We start from the raw sequence: 23,761 nt of genomic DNA, 5'->3' as shown, positions 1-23,761 counted from the left end.
CATCCCTCATTCCACAACATTCTCTCATCCTCTCTTCACTTCTCTCAAAGTTTCCTCTCCATTTTTCCATCCCATTTTCCCTTCCTCTTGTGCCGATTTCCTCTCTTGAGAAAGAGGTGTTCTTCAGCTATCTTGGGCAGAAATCAAGGATTCATAGAAGCCTAGCTTGGCGAAGACAACGGAGACTAAGAACGGAGCAACAGTCAAGCCACAGAGAAACACTGGATTTGCTTTCTGTTCCCTTTCTTTTTAATTTCTGTTGTTTTTATGATGAACATATCTATGAAAAATATTGTTATTGAAATGGTTATTTTAATCAATTTAGCTTGAATTTAATTCGTGTTGGGTTAATTATATTTTGCCTACTTGAATTATTAAAATAGTGTTTATGCTGTTATAGGCCTCAGTGAAATGCTTGATTAAGTAAAATCATGTTTAGGTTATCTAGCATTATAATTGTTTAGATAACTAAAGAATTAATTGTTTAAAGGGATTGAAATTGCAATTAATGGACTCAGTACTTAATCAGTGCATGTTTAATTCTTCTAAGGTAACTGAAAATTAAATTAGCATTGTATTTGGCGATACATATGCCTTGCATAACTTGCAAGATTGTTGTGATTAAATTGTTTCAAGGCATGGCTACTTTGTTACTTTACATAATCTTTTACATGTTTATTAAGTTGAATTAATCGTTTGAATCGACATAGGAATATTCGAGAGATAATTTAATTCAATAAGTATGTATGTGCGATAACATGTTTACTTTATTAAATCTGTTTAGTCGGTTGAATTGGCATAGGGATATGTTCAAGAGATAAATAGAATTTTTTAATTAGTAAATATGTTCATAAGTTAGCAAATTACTGGGTTGCCGTGAATTTATTCATAACAACAGTAAGTACGCAATTTAATATTTCTAAGTTAAAAAGGTATAATTCATCCAACTCAATTATATCATCTTGATTAAATCTTAATTGAAATCGTGCACTAGAACTCTTTTATTTTATGTAAATTGTTTGCTTAGTTTTAAAATCTTAGTTTATAAATCACTCTTTTCAAACCAAAATTATTTTTACCTCACCAAAGTGTTTTAATTAATTTCATAAATATTGCTTTTTATAGTCCCTGTGGGTACGATAACTCGGCATTTACTTGTCACTTTATTACTTGTTACGATTGTGTACTCTTGCACATTTCCACCGTTCCAAGTTTTTGGCGCCGTTGCCGGGGAACTTTTTAAAAAAAAACATTATTTGTTCATTTATTTTTACATTTTGGTTTTTTTATTTTCCTATTCAATTTTACTTAATTAATTCCTCTCTAATTATTTCAGGTGTTTATGAGTATTGATCGAATTATCGACTTACTCTCAGTGGACCCTAAAATAGAATGAACCTTTCGCCAACGAAGAAGACAAGTGAACCAGAGAAGGACCAAAGAGATGAATTTCGAGAATATCAATCAAGGAAATGGAGCGAACCTTGCTCAAAATCCTATCCTTATTGCTGATGATAGGGATAGAGCTTTACAACAATATGCCGTGCCAGTTTTTAATGACCTTAATCCAGGTATTAGAAGACTTGAGATCGAGGCACAACAATTCGAGCTGAATCCAGTCATGTTCCAGATGCTTCAGACAGTGGGCCAGTTCAGTGGAATGCCTACTGAAGATCCTCATATTCATTTAAGACTGTTTATGGAGGTGAGCGACTCAAAAAAGCTAGCTGGAGTACCCGAAGATGCATTACGATTAAAACTGTTCCCGTACTCGCTGAGGGACAGAGCTCGAGCCTGGTTAAACTCACTGCCACCGAACTTGATTTCTACATGGTAAGAGTTAGCAGAGAGATTTCTTATGAAGTATTTCCCGCCTAGCAATATTGCTAAGCTGAGAAATGAGATTACTTCTTTCCAACAAATGGATGATAAGTCCTTGTATGAGGCATGGGAAAGATTCAAAGAGTTATTACGAAAGTGCCCTCATCACGAAATTCCGCATTGCATCCAACTTAAGACATTTTACAATGCTCTCAATGCTCACACAAGGATGGTAGTAGATACTTTTGCTAACTTTGCTATCTTATCTAAGTCTTACAATAAGGCTTATGAAATCATCGAGAGGATCGCCAGTAACAATTATCAGTGGCCAACCAATCGAGCAACATCTGGAAGACAAGTTGCTGGAATCCATGAAGTGGACGCTCTCACTTCACTTGCATCCCAAGTATCTTCGATATCTTCAATGTTAAAGAATCTTACCACTAATGGGTCTAATAGTTTTACAGCTCAACCACCTAACCAATATGAGAATATAGCCTGTGTCTATTGTGGGGAAGGACATGTGTTTGAAGAATGTCTATTAAACCCAGAATCCATGTACTACATAGGTTATCAGAACTAGAACCGAGGAAGGCAAGGGCTACAATCCAAATTTTACAACCGATCGTGTCGAAATCACCCCAACCTTTCCTAGAGTAACCAAGGGGCTGGAGGCAGTAACAACTATGCCCAACCTAGTCCAACCCAACTGCCTAGTTTTTCACAGCAAGTTCAGAAACCAATTCAGGTTGAATTGTCCAATAGCTTAGAGAATTTATTGAAGGCATAAATGGCGAAGAATGATGCCACTCTAAGGAATTTGGAGAATCAAGTAGGCCAGCTTGCTACTGAACTTAGTAACCATCCACAAGGTGCTTTACCTAGTGATACGAAAAATCTGAGAAATCCAGGGAAGGAGCATTGTAAAGCACTAACATTGAGGAGCGGAAAAACGGTAGAGCCCAACATCATTGAAGCTGAAAAGGAGCATGCTGAAGCTCAAGATTCGGAAGAAGTTCAACAGAGTGTTGAAGTTCCTGTTCCACTAGAACCAGAACCTACAATACCTGAAAAGGTAACCTCAGAACCAGCCAATTCTGATCAGCCAACCATTCCGTTAGCAGCAGAATTGCTGCCAAAGACAAATCAACCAGTACCAACTCCAATATATAAACTGTGACAGCCCTAAATTGACCCTAGTCGGAAAGTGGTTTCGGGACCACGAAACCAAGTCTTATAAATAATTAAAGGTTATATTCTATGTTTATGATGTGCGTAAATGCTTGCGTGATAGTTCCATACTTTAATTTGGTCAGTGTATGTGAAATTTATTAGTAGGGACTTATGTGAGACAATTTAGAAATATGCTAGGCAAGTGTTAAAATGGCCTATTAATATATGTGGGAAAGTGCTTGTCCTTGCATGTCAAATTAGCCAAATTGAAGCATAGTGGCCGGCCATGCTATGAGTGGAAACATGTCACAAACATGTTATGTTAGTGATGTATGTTAGGAACAATAAAATAAGGAGTATGGGTAATAAAGAAATGGAAAAAGGAAAGAATGTGTGTGATTGTTTCTCCCCCTCTCCATTGCTGTGAATGTAAGAAAGAAAACAAAAAAAAAAGTGTCCATCTTTCTTCATTTCTCTTGGCCGAATGTTCTAAGGAAGAAAGAAAAACAAGTTGTGTTCTTTGGTTCTTCTTCGCCGAATTGAAAGGAAGAAGAAGGGAGTGAAGCAATCAGTCATCTTAGGTCACTATTAAGGTAAGGAAGTTTGTACTAGCTCTTGAAATTTTAGTTGATATTGAGTGAGATATCAAGTAATTTTTGTAAACCATGTTGAAATTTTGATTTTTGGGGTGAGTATGGTTTTCGGCTATAAAAGATTAATAAGGGTGATGGTTGTGTTTCATGCTAAACTTAGATGAATAATGGTAGTTTGCTTACATCTTGATATCTATGAGTTCCTTTTTTGGTTCTACCATAGACCCACGAAGTATATGTTTATTTGGTGTTGTTGGAGGTTTATGATAGAAGCTAATGAGTAAGAGTTTGATAGATACTATGAGGTTAAACTGCATGAGATTGTAAGCTTGTAAGTTGGATGATGAAATTCATGCTTTGTGAAGGGAAATGGTGTAGAAGGAGCATTCGGCCATGAAAAAAAAAAAAGAAAATTTATGATGAATTAAGTTGGAAGCTATTATAATGTACTTGTGCATTCGGGTATGGGATGAAAATATATGAGATGGTTATAATCAGCCTTGTGATTCGGCTCTTGCATATATATATATATATATATATATATTTGCACATGATGTATTGGTATGACATATATATATCATCTCAAGGTATATGTTTATATATGGTGGTGTTTTAGTTATGGAGTAAATGATGGATGCGTATTGAGTTATAATATGTAATGCATTAGTTAGTAAAATGTATGTCATTTATATGTGGTACTAAGTATATAATTGGCCTCAATGTAGACATGCATATTCGGCCACATGAGATGGATTGGCGTTGCATGTATTCGGTTAGAGGCAAGCATATTGATGCTTTTATCTAGGCTTAGACAATCGGCTAAAAGAAAGTGTGGGATAATATGTTGAGTTGATTCATGATTTCATATGTATGTGACTTTAATGTCTAATGAATATATATGGGCTAAGTACCTTGAGTTCCTCTTTTCGATGCTTAAATGATTAAATCAATTTATTTGTTAAATTAAGCTCAAGAGCAAAGGGGAACTAGATCCGATAAAGGGAAGGAAAAAGTGGTCGAATAGCCATCGAAATCGTTCGACGAAATCCGAGGTAAGTTTTTGAGTAATAGAACTTAGATTATGATTTGATTAGATCATGTTTTAAGCAAATCAAAATCATGCTCTTTGTATGTGGCTATTGAGCCGAAATTGCAAGTGTGATAAGTGTCTTGTGTTTGAGCTTTGGTAATGAAAATGAAATACGGATGTGTCATGATTTATTGATAAATGTGCATGGTTATTCGAATGATGTCCGGGCTAAGTCCCGAAGGCTTTGTGCTAAGTGACTATATCCGGACTAAGATCCGAAGACATTTGTGCGAGTTACTAATTTCGGGCTAAGCCCAAAGCATTGGTGCGAGTTACTAAATCCGGGTTAAGTCCCGAAGGCATTTGTGCGAGTTACTATAACCGGGCTATGTCCCGAAGGCATTTGAGCAAGTAGCTATATCCGGTTAAATTCCGAAGGTATGTGATTCGGGAATGAGCGACCTTGCTATAAAAATTTCAGTTAATACGCTTGTAAAATCCCAACAATGAGGTATGTTTCGTATGTGCATTGGAATAGTTGATTCCCTTCGACTAATATTCGCTTAGTCGAGTAATGAGCTTCCGGTATTTGGCTAAGATGATCCCTTATGTATGAATATAGGGGTTGGAATGTGAAGTAGGAATGATTTGAGAATATGTATATATGGGATTATCCGTTTAGTTATATGAATGCTATACTTCAGTTGTGCTTAAATTCTTTGCTCAAAACTTACTAAGCATTTAATGCTTACTCCGTTTCTTTGATTCTCTGTTTTATAGATTTTGGTTCTTCAGCTATCGGACTCGGGATTTTGAAGTCGAAGTCGCCCACACTATCAAAGCTCCTTTTGGTATACTTTTGGTTGAACTTTGAAATGGCATGTATAGGACTACCCTTTTGTTGTTGGTCATGAACCTTTCGGTTTTGTGTAAATTTGGATAGCCATGCGAAAATGGCTTAAATATACTTTGATCATAGCATTATAATTGTTTTGTATGTTGTCCGTCGAGAGGTATGGAAATGTTGGTAACGGTTAGCCATGGGAATGGTTATTCATGATCACTTTTGGTATGTGCATGACAAACTCTAGTCGATCCATGGAGGATCATGAAATAGGTAAAGTTTACCTTAAAAATAGATGCTGCCAGAAGCAGTGATGTGGATGTGAAAAATCACTAAAAATAGAAGGAATGGTATTAAATAGTGAATAAATTATGTAATCAAACCTTGATGAATCTATTTTCATAGGAAAGTAACGAAACGTTCATATGAACAGTATATTATGAGATGTTAAAGTTTTCGTGAGACAGGGCCAGAACTGTTTCTGGATTCACTGATCTGACTTTGGAAATTCATTATAAATTAACCAGAGACATTTAGAAGTCATGCCATATATGTATAGATTCCTTTTTGAGTATAGTTTCTATAGAAACAAACGGTATCAGTATTGAAGCCCTGTACAGGGAGATATCTAAGTCGTAATAAATGAAGGTCAGTGTAGTCCTACCCTGTAACAGGGGAGACTTTAACTAATAAACTGTACTAATTGGCCCAACCAAAAATTCTAGAAAAATATCTGTAGATGAACATATGAGTCTAGTTTCAGGGAAAATTTACAAAACTGATTTTCGAGTTTTGGAACTTAAGATATGATTTTTAAGGTGACAGTGACGCAGTTAGCCAACTGCCTAGAAATTTTTAAAATGGACTGTGAAAGTAAGTAGATTAAGCCCATTAACCCCTCGTGTCCGACTCCGGCAACGGTCTCGGGTATGGGGTGTTACATAAACCTCCACCACCTTACCCTCAAAGACTCCAGAAGCAAATACAGGAGGTCCAATTCAAGAAGTTCCTTGACGTACTCAAGCAACTTCATATCAACATCCCGTTGGTTGAAGCACTTGAACAAATGCCAAATTACGTAAACTTCATGAAAGATATCCTGTCCAAGAAGAGAAGACTTGGGGAATTTGAGACGGTAGCTTTGACGAAGAATGCAGTGCATATCTTCAAGATAAATTACCCCCTAAGCTGAAGGATCCTGGGTGTTTTACCATTCCATGCAACATTGGAGCAGCTTATTGTGGTAAGGCATTATGTGACTTAGGCGCAAGTATCAACTTGATGCCTATGTCGATATTTAAGAAGTTGGGGATAGGTGAAGTTTGACCTACTACGGTTACACTTCAGCTAGCAGATCAATCCTTAGCACATCCAGAAGGAAAAATCGAGGATGTATTGGTACGTGTAGATAAGTTTATCTTTCCTGCTGATTTTGTAGTTTTAGATTTCGAAGCAGACAAAACAGTACCAATTATCCTAGGGAGACCGTTCTTAGCAACTGGAAGGACACTTATTGATGTGCAGAAGGGTGAACTTATTATGCGCGTTCAGGACGATCAGGTATCATTTAACGTTTTCAAGTCAATGCGATTTCTTGACACAATAGATGATTGTTTTGCATATCCAATATAGAGGATTTAATAGTGGAGAAGGAACTCAACTCTGTTGAGGATCCTCTGGAAAGAATTTTGACATCAGACCCTCCAAGTGATGAAGAGGAAGACGAAAACTTAGCTTTGCTAGGAGCTAATCAGAAGGGATTTAATCCACAATCCCGTTTTGAATTTTTGGATTTAGAGGAGAGAGATTACACACAGCCAAAAGCGTTAATCGAGGAGCCACCTAAACTAGAACTCAAGGTATTACCTTCTTATTTAAAATATGTTTGTTTAGGTGACGCTTCTACTCTGCCTGTGATTGTTTTAGCAGAGTTAACTACTGAGCAAGAAGAGAAACTTATCTTAGTCCTGAAACAATTTAAGAAGGCTATCGGATGGACCATAGCCGATATTCGCGGTATTAGTCCATCTGTATGCATGCACAAGATCATCCTGGAAGATGGTGAAAAAGGGATGATGGATGGACAACGAAGGCTGAACCCCATCATGAAGGACGTAGTGAAAAAAGAGATTATCAAGTGGTTAGATGCGGGTATCATTTACCCCATCTCAGACAGTTCATGGGTAAGTCCGGTCCAGTGCGTATCAAAGAAAGGAGGTATCACGGTCATAGAGAACGAGATAATGAGTTGATACCGACTAGAACAGTTATGGGTTGGAGAATCTGCATCGATTACCGGAAGCTAAACAAGGCAACTAGGAAGGATCACTTCCCTTTGCCGTTCTTAGACCAGATGCTGGATAGACTCACAGGGCAAGATTACTACTGTTTTCTCGATGGATACTTAGGGTACAACTAGATTACGGTAGCACCAGAAGATCAACACAAGACCACATTCACCTGCCCATACGGTACATTTGCATTTAGACGCACGCCATTTGGTTTATGTAATGCACCTGCTACATTTCAAAGATGAATGATGTCTATTTTCACGGACATGGTTGAGAAATTTTTGGAAGTTTTCATGGATGACTTTTCAGCGTTTGGAGATACGTACGATGATTGCTTAGCCAATTTGGCTAAGGTGCTTAGGACTTTTCAGCGTTTGGAGATACGTACGATGATTGCTTAGCCAATCTGGCTAAGGTACTTAGGCCATGCGAAGAAACAAACCTAGTCCTTAACTGGGAAAAGTGCCATTTATGGTACGAGAAGGTATCGTTCTTGGGCATCAGATAACAAGACTTGGGATCGAGGTAGACAGAGCAAAAGTAGATGTTATTGAGAAACTCCCACCTCCAACATCTGGAAAGGGGGTTAGGAGCTTTTTGGGCCACATCGGGTTCTATCGAAAATTTATCAAGGACTTCTCCAAAGTTGCTAAACCTTTATGCAAATTATTGGAGAAGGACACGATATTCAAATTTAATGAAGAATGCTTAAAAGCTTTCAATGACTTGAAGAATCGATTAGTCATGACACCCATAATTGTCACACCAGACTGGGACTTGCCATTTGAATTGATGTGTGACGCAAGTGACTTCGCAATAGGAGCTGTCATGGGCCAGCGAAGGAACAAAGTTTTTCATCCCATCTACTATGCAAGCCGAACTCTAACAGGAGCTCAGTTAAACTATACGGTAACAAAAAAAGAGTTACTTGCTATCGTATTTGCTTTCGACAAGTTTCGATATTATCTTGTAGGTACCAAGGTAATTGTTTATACAGACCACTCAGCAATTAAATATTTACTTGCCAAAAAAGATGCTAAGCCGAGGTTGATCCGATGGGTACTACTACTTCAACAGTTCGATTTGGAAATTCAAGATTGAAAGGGAGTAGAAAACCAAGTAGCAGATCACTTGTCCAGATTGGAGCCGCAAGAAGGGAATTCTCCACTTGTACCAATTCAAGAAACATTTCCAGATGAACATATACTGAAGGTAAGTCATGTCCATAATATCTCTTGGTTTGCTGATATTGCTAACTTTTTAGCTTGTGGTTTAATGCCGTATGATAAGACATATCAACAAAGGAGAAAGTTTCATCACGATGTGAAGTACTATTTCTGGGAGGAACCATACCTGTTTAAAAAGTGTGCAGATCAGATGATTAGGAGATGCGTGGCAGAAGAAGAAATACCGAAGATTCTATACCATCACACTCATTTAAGTGGGGGTCATTTCGGAGGAACTCGTACTGCAGCCAAAGTATTGCAAGCCAGATTCTTTTGGCCAACATAACTCAAGGATGCATATGCATATGTGAAGAGGTGACCGATGTCAAAGAGTTGGAAATGTCACCCATAGAAATGAGATGCCTCGAACAAACATCATTGAGGTCGAATTATTCGATGTTTGGGGTATTGATTTTCTTGGTTCCTTTCCTTCGTCTTTTGGTCACAAGTATATACTGGTCGCAGTAGATTATGTGTCCAAGTAGGTTGATGTAGAGGTATATCTGATAAACGATGCTAGGGTTGTGATGAAGTTTTTGCAGAAACACGTGTTCATGAGGTTTGGAACCCCGAAAGCCATCATTAGTGATGAAGGGTCCCACTTTGTGAACAAGTGGTTAAAATGGTTACTAGACAAGCAGGGGGTCAAACACAAGGTTGCAACGGCTTACCATCCGCAGACGAATGGACAAGCTGAATTGGAAAATAAAGAAATCAAGGGCATATTGGAGAAGGTAGTTTGCCCGAACCGACAAGACTGGTCCAGAAGACTAGATGACGCTTTATGGGCCTACAGGACAACGTACAAGACACCTTTAGGGATGTCATCCTATAGGCTGGTTTCGGTAAAGCATGTCATCTACCTTTGGAGTTAGAGCACAAAGCTTACTGGGCTCTTCAACAACTCAACTTATATCCTAAACTCGCAAAAGAAAGACAGATGTTCCAACTCAACGACTTATAAGAATTTCAAATGTTTTCATATGAAAATGCCAAATTACTCAAAGAGAGTGTAACAGCCCGATTTTGGGCCTAGTCGGAGCAGTGGTTTCGGGACCACTATTCTAAGGCCAGAGAAAATTATTTTAGTATTATTTTATGTGTTATAAGATAATTTTATAAGTGCATGTAAATTTTGGTAAGTTAATTTTAGCGATTTCTAGTCCAATTTCGAAAAAAGACTAAATCGCGTAAAAGGTAAAAGTTGTATTTTAGTGCCTAAAGGTGTTAATAGACTAGAAAACTAAAATTGGAGTCCTTTAAAGGGCAATTGGACCCTTTTTAAGTGTGTGGCCGGCCAAGGGGAGACAAAAATTTTAAAAAAGCCAAAATTTATGGGATATTAGGTGACTTTTGACCAAATAGGTAATAAAATAAAAATAGGATGATATCATCCCTTTTTCATCTTCTCTCCACCGATTTTTCCAGCCAAGAAATTGGTTTTGAAAGCTTCATATTTTCAGCAACTTTGAGGGTTAGCAAGTAAGTGATTTTAATGTCTTTCTTGAAGATTTTTACATTTTTGTAACCCCTAAAGCATGAGCTTTCATAAGAGGGGACTATTGTGCAAAATGATGAAGAGTCTAGGGTTTTACCATGAGAGTAAATGTGTTTTTTGTTGTGTTTTTATGGAAGATTATGAGTTCTAGTTGTCTAATAAACAACTTTTGTGAAAGAAATTACATGAAAACACCTTAAAAAGGGCTAGATTGCTAAGTTGTAAAATGAGTTGTAAATGTATGAAATAGTTGAAATTATGAGTTGCTTTAGTTATGAAAATGGTTCATCTAGACTCAAGGAGTAAAGAAATGTGATAAAAATTATTTTACGAGCCTAGGGGTAATTTGGTAATTTTGGTAAAATATAGGGGCAAAATTATAAAAAAAGCCCAAGTGTGTCAATGGACTAATTTGATCAGTACATTGTTTTAATAAGTTAAATGTAATGTTTTAGATGATGAAAATCGGGATTTGGACCTAGAACGGAAAGAAATCGATTAAGGGATAATTACGTCTTTTTTTTTTTACCTTTGTGGTATTGAGGTAAGTTCGTATGTAAACAATACCATGTTATACATGTATTTAAATGTTATCATTACATGAATTGTACAAATATTAATGTGTATGTGATTAATAGAAATATGATAAGACAAAGCCTTAATAGACGAGGAAAAATCTCGTTTGAACATTTGGAATTGAATAGGATACGAGTGACATGTCACTAGGAATTATGAGTCTAGATGACTAGCTCGAGAGTGAGCATTGAAATGTCATGAGATATGAGGTAGCTTTAAATACAATTGAGGCACTTATATGCAAAGGCTTTTCCGAGTATCCAATTAGTATTCCAAGTGTTCAACAGGTAATCCAGGGAAAGAGTTGATGATGGTCCCAATGAGGTAAGTATTGGTGAGTATGCACTTGAGTTATGTTACGAGTTGTGCAAGTATGTATACTAAGCCTATGAGAATGGCTTGATATGTGATGATCTATGATGCATAATATGTGTTCTTACCATGATGGATGAAATGATGTTGTATTAATTCTGTGAACAATGATCATGAATAAGTAAGTTAGCCTTGACAGATTTGAGTAACTGCAGTAGTGTAACTTTGAAAATACACTAAAAATAGTGTAAAATGAGTTAGAGGCAGAACAAAATATGGGATTAAATCTTAATGAGTCCATTTTCACATGAAAGAAACAGGGGAAGAAAAAGAATTCTATATTGTGTGATATTTGAATTCTTGTAAAATAGGGTCCGAATGAATTCGAGATCCCCTATTCTGATTTTATAAATTCACCATAAATTGTAAAAAAATTATTAAGAGTCATACCTTACATGCATGGATTCCTTATTGAGTCTATTTTTACAGGAAACAAATGGAATGGTCATTGGAATTCTGTACAGGGAGAAATTCGGTTCGTAGTGTATAGGGGTCAGAGTAGTCATACCCTGAAACATGGAATACTTTAACTAATAAACTGTACTAAATGGCTCAACCAAAAATTTTGAAAATTTTATGGAAGAAAGATAAATGAGTCTAAGTTCAGGGAAAATTTATGGAAATTAATTCGGAGTTTCATAGCTCCAGATATAAATAATTTAGTGACTATTGTGCAGGAAGACAGCTTGTCGTAAACTTGAGAATATGTTGTAAACATTGATAAAACTGTTTGAGTTGCTTATAAGATATTGATTAGAACCATATGTGAATTTTGAATTGTGATGTTAGGAAATGATATATAAGTGGTTTTGATATGATGAAATTGATGTACAAGATATGTATATGTGGTGAGGCCGAAATGGCTAATATTAAATGTGTGCAAGTTATCTGAAGGGCCTTTATGAAAATGTGTGCTATCTTATTTGTATAGTGAGGCCGAATGGTTACTTAGAAATGTAATATGGCTGAGTGGTTATTTAAATGAAAGCAAAGTATATGATGTATTAGCAAGTAATGATAAAAGCATTATCTTATATATGTGCTTGTGTATGTGGTGTGGCGAATGGGCAAGTGTGAAATGTACATATGTTTATGTGTATATAATGTGGCGAATGACCAATTATCAAATGTGGGTATTATTAGATATTTGATGAGGCCAAAGTTAGCAAAAAAGTATATAAAATAAATTGTGCTGAGATTGTATCCGGGTTTAAAGTCCCGTAGGCTTTGTGCTGGTGTTATGTTCGGGTTTTATACCTCGTAGGCCAAATGCTAGTGAATTCGATAAAGCATATGACTACGAGATCCTATGCTAAGATGGTAAATTGAACTCGTATTACACATTAAGTGATTCAGGTATGTGATATATATATTATTTATGTGAGATTGATCTGACGAGAATAAAGAATGTGTAATGAGAAGCATGTGAAAAGATGTGGTAAATTCATATGTATATTTGTATATGTGCGCATTCAGTTATTATGCAAAGTTACAAGATAGTTTTCGATATGCCATTTAACTATGAATGTTGAAAGTAAGTGTGGGTAAGAAATGATACACTAGTGAAATTTGAAAGAATTAAAGTTAATCCTAAGCTTGTAAATACTATGTTTATATGAGTTTGAGTATAAACGGAGTAAAATGATATGTGTTTGTGCATAATCGACCAAATAGTATTGTACTCAGAAAGTGTTATGTGATTTCGAACATTTGGTTTGTTTTTAAGTTCAACTGTTTAAATTGCTTAAGACTTACTAAGCTTATGAAAGCTTACTTTGAATGTTATGTTTCTCTGTTTATTTTTGTAGATCGTTGACTCTTACTATTAGCACGGCGATCGTCAGCACTTCGTCACACTATCTACTATTGTGGTTATCATGTGTTTTGGACTTAGCTTATGGCATGTATAGGTTAGACTATAAGTAGAATGATATTTTGACTATTGTATATAAGCCATGCGAATATGGCATCTTATAGCTTTTATAAGTTTTAAATTCGATCTTTATTTATATCTATTAGTTATATATATAAATGATATTTTATTTAAGAAAAAGGCTCAAAATTTTACTGTTCTGATCCGATTCCTAATTTCTAGTAACGTCTCGTCCTATTTCGGCGACGGCTACGGGATAGGGGTGTTACATTTAATGGTATCAGAGCTACGGTTTAGTTGATTCTAGGACTAACGTAGCACGTGTGCGTCTAGCTATACATGCCATAAAGTGATAAAATAATAGTGTGATGATTTCTGACAGTTAAAATATGTTTTTCGTAATATAATGAATTCCAATCCCGATCAAGTCAGAAAGATTGTATTGAGAGGATTGAAACATGCTTATGATGTGTCAAAATTGAGAAAGGTATGAATAGAAGTATGATATACATTTGAAGTATTGAAATGCAAAGTAATTTTGCTGAATGTGTTATGAAATAAATATGGAAAAGTATATTAGGATAATAGTGATGTATATTGTATGCATGATAAGTTATATTTTGGTTCAGGATTTTATGTAAATGGGCGAACTATATACATATATATGTCATCTATTAGAGATGGAATTGCTGTGTAGTTTATGCTTTGTTAATGTTATATATGATGTTATGTTTTAAATATGTGAATGAGAACTTTGAAGAGAAAATAATGTATTTGGAATGAGCCTACATGTAAATGATATCTATGATATAATGTCAAGGTGTATATGATATGTATATATTGAAACGAAGTAAGTGAATTACAAATATGATAAGCTATATGAAATGTATTAAAATGTGAATAAATATGCATGAAACTCGGTGATGTGTATTGGGGCCTTCGTGCCTAGCAGGCTTCGTGCCAGTGATGTGTATTCGGGCCTTCGTGCCTAGCAGCCTTCGTGCCGATGATGTGTATTCGGGCCTTCGTGCCTAGCAGGCTCCGTGCCAATGATGTGTATTCAGGCCTTCGTGCCTAGCAGGCTTTGTGCCGATGATGTGTATTTGGGCCTTCGTGCCTAGCAGGCTTTGTGCCGGTGATATGTATTCGGGCCTTCGTGCCTAGCAGGCTTCGTGCTGGTGATATGTATTCGGGCCTTCGTGCCTAGCAGGCTTCATGCCGGTGATGTATATTCAGGTCTTCGTGCCTAGCAGGCTTAATGTCGGTGATTCGAGCAAGGTTTAAGTGTTCATTACTATATGAATTCAAAGTTAAATGAAAGAATACGTTTAAAGTGTACATATATGATGTTTTATAGACTTGGTTAAGCCATTTCAATGTGTAATAACGAATGAATATGGGCATTATGTGTGCGAATGATTAGAGGCACTATGTGTGCAAATTCCTTTAACCGAGCACTATGTGTGCGAGATCAGTAATTGAGGCACTGTGTGTGTGAATTCCTTTAACCGAGCACTATGTGTGCGAGATCGGTAATTGAGGCATTGTGTGTGCGAGTTCTTCAACCGAGCACTATGTGTGCGAGATCGGTCAGTGGGCACTAAGTGTGTGAAATGAGATTCATGTAAGACCTCATCTGGGATGAAGGCATTGATTTGAGATGTTGTGTAAGACCCTGTCTAGGACATGGCATCGACTCGATATGTGATAACTTGTAAGAACATGGTTGGACTATGGCTTTAAGTAAACGACATACTCAGACAAGTACGATGCTCTTTAAATTGACAAATGTTAGGAAGTAGAATTGAAGTATGATGTTGAATTTTAATTAGATACTGATATTCGGTATTTGAGTTTGAATTGGGGATTAATAGATATAAATTGACGATTGATTATTGTTTCGGCTGTAATTTTGTTATAAGTGGATACGTAAAAAAAAATGGTGGATATGTTGTTAAGGAATGGATTTACGTTATATGTACACTTAAGTGCTTAGTTGAAAATGTGTTATGGATTTAGTCTATGAGATTCTCGGTATATGAAGTTATATGTGCTATTCTTTGAATGGATACTATTTTGTTAATCTTGTTCAAGAAATTATTTTGATTAAGTTTCGACATTCGAAAGTTTGTAAGAATTTTGATGAATGCTGATAATTTTGGATATACGAGTTATGCGCTAGAATAAATCTCATGCCGATGTATTATATTAAGCTTTATGCCTAATCGATCGTATCACGGTAACGTTAACTATGATTGAATGTGCTAAATGAACTAAATGTTCAGTGCGTGGAAGTTGACTTTTCCTTTGGAAATGAGTTAAGTTGAATATTGAGATGTGATAAAGTTATAAAAGATATTCATTGGGATGTTTGAGAATATGTGTACTTTCGGCCAGGTTACAGCTTATGCATGAATGAAAATGTGGGTTATGAATATGTGAGTTGATGTTATGTATTATACAAGTTAATATGTGATTTATATGTGTTTGAAATGCAAGTATAAATTCAATTAAGTGATTATTGCTTATGAAATCAAGAAAATGAGATGTATGTGTATACTCGTAGAAATGTTTATGTATTTGTTTTAAGATAAGAAAGTGATTTTGTAGATCGATGTGAAACCAGTAATGAATTACAATTGTTATTGATGAGCTAATGTTTATATGGACATAATTCAATAAGAGGACTAACCTAGTAGCTACTAAGATTTTCGGGGACGAAAATCCCTAAAGGGGGGAAGAAATGTAACAGCCCGATTTTGGGCCTAGTCAGAACAGTGGTTCCGAGACCACTATTCCGAGGCAGAGAAAATTATTTTAGTATTATTTTATGTGTTATAATATAATTTTATAAGTGCATGTAAATTTTGGTAAGTTAATTTTAGCGATTTCTAGTCCAATTTCGAAAAAAGACTAAATTGCGTAAAAGGTAAAAGTTGTATTTTAGTGCCTAAAGGTGTTAATAGACTAGAGAACTAAAATTGGAGGCCTTTAAAGGGCAATTGGACCCTTTTTAAGTGTGTGGCCGGCCAAGGGGAGACAAAAATTTTAAAAAAGCCAAAATTTATGGGATATTAGGTGACTTTTGACCAAATAGGTAATAAAATAAAAATAGGATGATATAATCTCTTTTTCATCTTCTCTCCACCGATTTTTCCAGCCAAGAAATGGGTTTTGAAAGCTTCATATTTTCAGCAACTTTGAGGGTTAGCAAGTAAGTGATTTTAATGTCTTTCTTGAAGATTTTTACATTTTTGTAACCCCTAAAGCATGAGCTTACATAAGAGGGGACTATTGTGCAAGATGATGAAGAGTCTAGGGTTTTGCCATGAGAGTAAATGTGTTGTTTGTTGTGTTTTTATGGAAGATTATGAGTTCTAGTTGTCTAATAATCAACTTTTGTGAAAGAAATTGCATGAAAACACCTTAAAAAGGGCTAGATTGCTAAGTTGTAAAATGAGTTGTAAATGTGTGAAATAGTTGAAATTATGAGTTGCTATAGTTATGAAAATGGTTCATCTAGACTCAAGGAGTAAAGAAATGTGATAAAAATTATTTTACGAGCCTAGGGGTAATTTGGTAATTTTGGTAAAATATAGGAGCAAAATTATAAAAATAGCCCAAGTGTGTCAATGGACTAATTTGATCAGTACATTGTTTTAATAAGTTGAATGTGATGTTTTAGATGATGAAAATCGGGATTTGGACCTAGAACGGAAAGAAATCGATTAAGGGATAATTACGTCTTTTTTTTTTTTACCTTTGTGGTATTGAGGTAAGTTCGTATGTATATAATATCATGTTATACATGTATTTAAATGTTATCACTACATGAATTGTACAAATATTAATGTGTATGTGATTAATAGAAATATGATAAGACAAAGACCTAATAGACGAGGAAAAATCCCGTTTGAACATTTGGAATAGAATAGGATACGAGTGACATGTCACTAGGAATTATGAGTCTAGATGACTAGCTCGAGAGTGAGCATTAAAATGTCATGAGATATGAGGTAGCTTTAGCTACAATTCAGGCACTTATGTGCAAAGGCTTTTCCGAGTATCCAATTAGTATTCCAAGTGTTCAACGGGTAATCCAGGGAAAGAGTTGATGATGGTCCCAATGAGGTAAGTCATTGGTGAGTATGCACTTAAGTTATGTTACGAGTTGTGCAAGTATGTATACTAAGCCTATGAGAATGCCTTGATATGTGATGATCTATGATGCATAATATGTGTTCTTACCATGATGGATGAAATGATGTTGTATTAATTTTGTGAACAATCATCATGAATGAGTAACTTAGCCTTGACAGATTTGAGTAACTGCAGTAGTGTAACTTTGAAAATACACTAAAAATAGTGGAAAATGAGTTAGAGGCAGAACAAAATATGGGATTAAATCTTAATGAGTCTATTTTCACATGAAAGAAACAGGGGAAGAAAAAGAATTCTATATTGTGTGATATTTGAATTCATGTAAAACAGGGTCCAAATGAATTCAAGATCCCCTATTCTGATTTTATAAATTCACCATAAATTGTAAAAAAATTATTAAGAGTCATAACTTATATGCATGGATTCCTTATTGAGTTTATTTTTACAGGAAAGAAACAGAATGGTCATTGGAATTCTGTACAGGGAGAAATTTGGTTCGTAGTGTATAGGGGTCAGAGTAGTCATACCCTGAAACATGGAATACTTTAACTAATAAACTGTACTAAATGGCTCAACCAAAAATTTTGAAAATTTTATGGAAGAAAGATAAATGAGTCTAATTTCATGGAAAATTTATGGAACTTAATACGGAGTTTTGTAGCTCCAGATATAAATAATTTAGTGACTATTGTGCAGGAAGACAGCTTGTCGTAAACTTGAGAATATGTTGTAAACATTGATAAAACTGTTTGAGTTGCTTATAAGATATTGATTAGAACCATATGTGAATTTTGAATTGTGATGTTAGGAAATGATATATAAGTGGTTTTGATATGATGAAATTGATGTACAAGATATGTATATGTGGTGAGGCCGAAATGGCTAATATTAAATGTGTGCAAGTTATCTGAAGGGCCTTTATGAAAATGTGTGCTATCTTATTTGTATAGTGAGGCCGAATGGTTACTTAGAAATGTAATATGGCTGAGTGGTTATTTAAATGAAAGCAAAGTATATGATGTATTAGCAAGTAATGATAAAAGCATTATCTTATATATGTGCTTGTGTATGTGGTGTGGCCGAATGGGCAAGTGTGAAATGTACATATGTTTATGTGTATATAATGTGGCCGAATGACCAATTATCAAATGTGGGTATTATTAGATATTTGATGAGGCCAAAGTTAGTAAAAAAGTATATAAAATAAATTGTGCTGAGATTGTATCCGGATTTAAAGTCCCGTAGGCTTTGTGCTGGTGTTATGTTCGGGTTTTATACCTCGCAGGCCAAATGCTAGTGAATTCGATAAAGCATATGACTACGAGATCCTATGCTAAGATGATAAATTGAACTCGTATTACACATTAAGTGATTCAGGTATGTGATATGTATATATTATTTATGTGAGATTGATCTGACGAGAATAAAGAATGTGTAATGAGAAGCATATGAAAAGATGTGGTAAATTCATATGTATATTTGTATATGTGTGCATTCAGTTATTATGCAAAGTTACAAGATAGTTTTCGATATGCCATTTAACTATGAATGTTGAAAGTAAGTGTGGGTAAGAAATGATACACTAGTGAAATTTGAAAGAATTAAAGTTAATCCTAAGCTTGTAAATACTATGTTTATATGAGTTTGAGTATAAACGGAGTAAAATGATATGTGTTTGTGCATAATCGGCCAAATAGTATTGTACTCGAAAAGTGTTATGTGATTTGAACATTTGGTTTGTTTTTAAGTTCAACTGCTTAAATTGCTTAAGACTTACTAAGCTTATGAAAGCTTACTTTGAATGTTATGTTTCTCTGTTTATTTTTGTAGATCGTTGACTCTTACTATTAGCACGGGATCGTCAAGACTTCGTCACACTATCTACTATTGTGGTTATCATGTGTTTTGGACTTAGCTTATGGCATGTATAGGTTAGACTATAAGTAGAATGATATTTTGACTATTGTATATAAGCCATGCGAATATGGCATCTTATAGAAGTTTACTTTTATAAGTTTTAAATTCGATCTTTGTTTGTACCTATTAGTTATATATATAAATGATCTTTTATTTAAGAAAAAGGCTCAAAATTTTACTGTTCTGATCCGATTCCTAATTTCTGGTAACGCCTCATCCTATTCCGGCGACGGCTACGGGATAGGGGTGTTACAGAGAGACTCAAGAAATGGCATGACAAACACATCCGGGTTCGAGAATTTGAAGCAGGTCAGCAAGTATTGTTGTTCAACTCGAGATTGAAGTTCTTTCCAGGTAAGTTAAAATCACGTTGGTCTGGTCCATTTACAATTCACAGAGTCTATCCATACGGAGTTGTTGAACTCCAAGGTAAGAGAGGTAATTTCCAAGTTAATGCTCAGCGTTTGAAACACTTTTGGGGGAATAAAACCGAACGGGATAACGTCTCGTTCGTTTTATCAGAGATTTAATATTTTTTTCGTGTTTTGTTTAATAAATAATTTAGGGTCTATTTTTCGGGTTTAGTATGTTTAAAAAAATTCTGTCTAGGAGGTTGGAACTTAAGTGGGACCATTTGTGACCCCTCCAATCTTTCCTAGGAATTTATTTTAACATAATTTTCCAAGAAAATTTTCCCTAATCAACAAAATAAATTTTTGTTTTTTTACATAAAAGGGTCAATTTGATCCAATTTTTAATTTGCAACTCAATTTTTAATTTTCATTGAGTCTAGAGACTTAAATTGAATTATTTTTAAAGTTTGATTGCTCTTTTTCTAAATAATGAAAATTAGGTGCCTTTCTTTGTAAATATTTTTTAAGGCATCTAGAAGAAATATTTTTTCATTTTATTTTTTAACATTATTAATAATTTGATAAACTTTAATATATAATTATATTCATTATAATTTATATATTAGTTTTATCAACTTAGATTAGAATTAGGATTAATTTAATTTCAATTTTTATTTTATGTTTATCTTAATAATTAATAGCAATGATAATTATATATTCTTATATTTAATTATTAATTGTCATTAAATTTGAGTAGGATTAGAATTAAACTCTTATCTTAAATTATTAAATTAGACTAAGAGTTCTATTTTAAGTCTTATTACTTATGCTATAAATACCACCTTATACCTCCCATCCATGCATCAACCAAAAACCAAAACACCTTGTGACACAACGCCCCTAGCTCCAGCAGCCTAGTCGGCAAACACCCAGCAGCATCATGATGTGCGACCCGATCAGCACCAAACTCCCACTCGTGCACCTGCTGCTTCAGTTTAGCAGCTGCCCAGGTCGCTTTTTGTTGCTCTAGTGCCCCACTGCGCGCTTCTTGTCACTCGCCTGTGCCACGCGTCCAGCTCCGTACAAGCTCCAGGCCTGCTCGATGAAGTGTCGCGCCGCTTCTTGCTGCACACCCTTGCGTGCTGCTACTTTTTCTCTAGCCTTGTGCGGCACCCTCTTTCCACACCAAGCCTTAAGCCAAAATTCTTCAACCCTCCTCCTTTTAATTTGCCATCTTTTTCTTGCATTAATTTTCTTTGAGTTCTTATATTTTTGCAAAAAGGTTAAACATGCCTCGTAAGAGAACTCGTGATTCTGCTCAAATTGATGAAACACAAAACAAATTCCACTATGAAGAAGCCAAAGTGAGATATGAAAGTATCTTCAAAAACCAACAGATGCATCCAGAAAAAGGCTTCACTTTAAAGGAGAGCAACTACCGAGACTTTATGGCTCTTATTCTTCAAATTCTTGAAGCTCTCAATTGGGAATTGTTTTGTGAAAAGAGACCTAGTATGGATGAGGAGCTAGTTCGTGAGTTTTACGTGAATTTAACTTCAAGTGAGATGACAGAAGTCCCTATTCACGGAATCAAGGTACCTATAAATTCGAATGCTATTAATGAGTTCTTTGAATTGCCTGATTTCGAGAACGACGAGTATTCGTCTTTGATGAGCAATATCAAGCCGTAACTTCTGCAAGAAATTCTCGAGGAGTTTACAGTTGGACTGTGTCGAAACAAGGAACCCATACGTGTCGAAGAGAATACTTAACACCTATTGCAAAGGTATGGTTTTATTTCATCCGTTTCAGCCTTCTGCCTAGCTCACATGGGACTACAATTTCATTGGAGCGAATGGTCTTACTATACTCGATCTTAACGGGTAAGACCATTGATGTGGGAAAGATCATCCTGAAAGAAATTGAAATCGTGCGCTAGATGTTCGCCTGCTCTTACTTCCCTTTACAATAACTATTCTGTTATTGAAAGCAGAATTACTTGCTAATGTCAAGAAGACAGGGTTCACCTAAAGCACAATTGCAGATTGGGACCTCTACTGAATAGCCGGAGACTCAGTTCTACAACAACAAGTTGAAGAAAGTGAAGAGCCTGAGGAACCTGATGAAGAAGAAGATCCCACGATACAATCATTTGAAGTCCTTGATAAGGTGGACCTAGTAGAGCCAAAAAATGAATTGGATGTTGGAACTCCAATGTTTAGAGCTCAGTCGCCTAGCCCAGACTTTCGAGATGAGTTGTCAAATTTGATGGACTTAATGCAACACATGCAATGGCAGCAACAAGCATACTAGAGATACTAAAAAATAAGGGATGACTCAATTTGAAGTGCTTTCTAAAGAATATACAATGACCCATTTATTTTTGTGCCTGAATTTCTAGATTTCATATTCGAGCCATGGACTCCACTCTCGAAAAGGAGTGAAGCGATTCATGCAAAGGCAATAATGATGGAGCAAAAGATGAGTCCAAGTTGGAAGGATCTGCAAATAAATAAAAGGGAGGGATCTTGACTCTATTTTATTTATGTTTTTTAGGTTATTTAGGATCAAGTTTAAATTAGGAACTTTTATTTCTGCATAATAAAACAAGAGAAGGAAATCCTGAATAAACATGGACAAGTCATAAAGTATAAAGTGTGGCAATAGATATATACATGTCTAGGATTGGATTTAGGAAGAGCTTGGTACTTAAGCAGTCAAATTGACTCACCTTCTCTTTTCTAAAATCCTACCTGGTGTATAGTATCTATTCACTTTAAACAATGAGGACATTGTTCATTTTAAGTTGGGGGGACCGAGAAATTGAATTATTTCCACTCAGGATAAAATTTTTCTTTTAATTATGATTAGGATATATTTTGTTCAGAAATTTGAATTCCGTTAAGTATGCTCAATTTAAGTATGAATAAAGTTCTATTATTTCAATAAATTGTTATGTTAGCTTAATAATGACATGAATGTGTTTTTAATAAAGCATGCAAATTCGTACCATAAAATTTTTAGTTCTTTAGGAAAGTTAGGTATGCATGAAAGTTTAAGTCTTTAGAATTGACTTGGTAAGTTTCTTGAGGCGAAATCCTTGGGAGCATAAAACATTGGAAATGATTTAGGCAACTATTGTTTGGACCGTTTGAGCCTTTCAAGCCCACCATGGTGTATTTTATCCATTGAAACCCAACTTTGAGACTATATGGCCTGATTTTATTCCGACCCTTATAATAATTAGCCATTACTTTTCGCTTAATAATCTTAAAATTATCCCAAACACTAGATTCGGTAATATTCTAGATGTTGTTCGAAAATAAGTTTGGGGGAGTTGACAAGAAGTGTCAATTGCTCAAGAATTGCAGTACACAAAATAAGTGCCGTGTTAATTGAAAAAAAAAAACGTATATTTGAAAAAGAGCATATGAAAGTCAAGCTGGTGTATCGAAGGTAAAAACTCCGAAGGTTCAATTGACGTTGAGTCTAGGGTTTTTTTAAAACCAAAATTTATCCATCTTTCACTTACCCCTAGCCTAGCCACGTTACAACCCTGATAAAGACCTATTGAGTCAAAGTCTTCATGCTACCTACATTAGTGGAGAGAAATTGCTACGATCAACATATGAAGACATAAGTTAAGCTTAATGATAGCAGCTTAGTCTCTAATAAATGAATAAAAATCAAATTGGTAAGGATTAACATGTCTTTATTACAAAAGCATTTAGTCTAAATTTTGCTATAATAATAAGTGGTTGAATTTAAGTTGAACAATATGCATACTTAAGTAGCATAACTAACAGATTTCTTGTCTTTGAGCATAAGTATTTTAAGTTCATAATTTTGGGAAAAATGTTGTTCTAAAGGAATTTTTCAACGGTGTTTTCAAGAGATTCTTTTCAAAATTTGTGCATTGCTCGGGACGAGTAGTGAATTAAGTTTGGGGGTGTGGAAACACAAAAATTTATATACATTTTCATACCCAATTCTACTTAAATTCATGCAAATTCGGTTAAATTCTTGTCAAAAA

The 23,761-nt window shown here is 35.2% G+C and overlaps 1 non-coding gene across 1 annotated transcript; it reads right to left on the bottom strand.

Annotated features, from left to right (window-relative positions):
- Nucleotides 1-1,888: 1,888 nt before the first annotated feature.
- LOC128280284 (small nucleolar RNA R71) lies at nucleotides 1,889-1,995 on the bottom strand. The gene has a single exon (XR_008270464.1). It is a non-coding gene; the product is annotated as a small nucleolar RNA R71 (small nucleolar RNA).
- Nucleotides 1,996-23,761: the final 21,766 nt, after the last annotated feature.

This window comes from Gossypium arboreum, chromosome 8 (assembly GCF_025698485.1).
Source record: "Gossypium arboreum isolate Shixiya-1 chromosome 8, ASM2569848v2, whole genome shotgun sequence".
Taxonomy (NCBI): domain Eukaryota; kingdom Viridiplantae; phylum Streptophyta; class Magnoliopsida; order Malvales; family Malvaceae; genus Gossypium; species Gossypium arboreum.
Note: the sequence above shows the minus strand (reverse complement) of the source record. Positions and strands in the feature narration are given on the sequence as shown.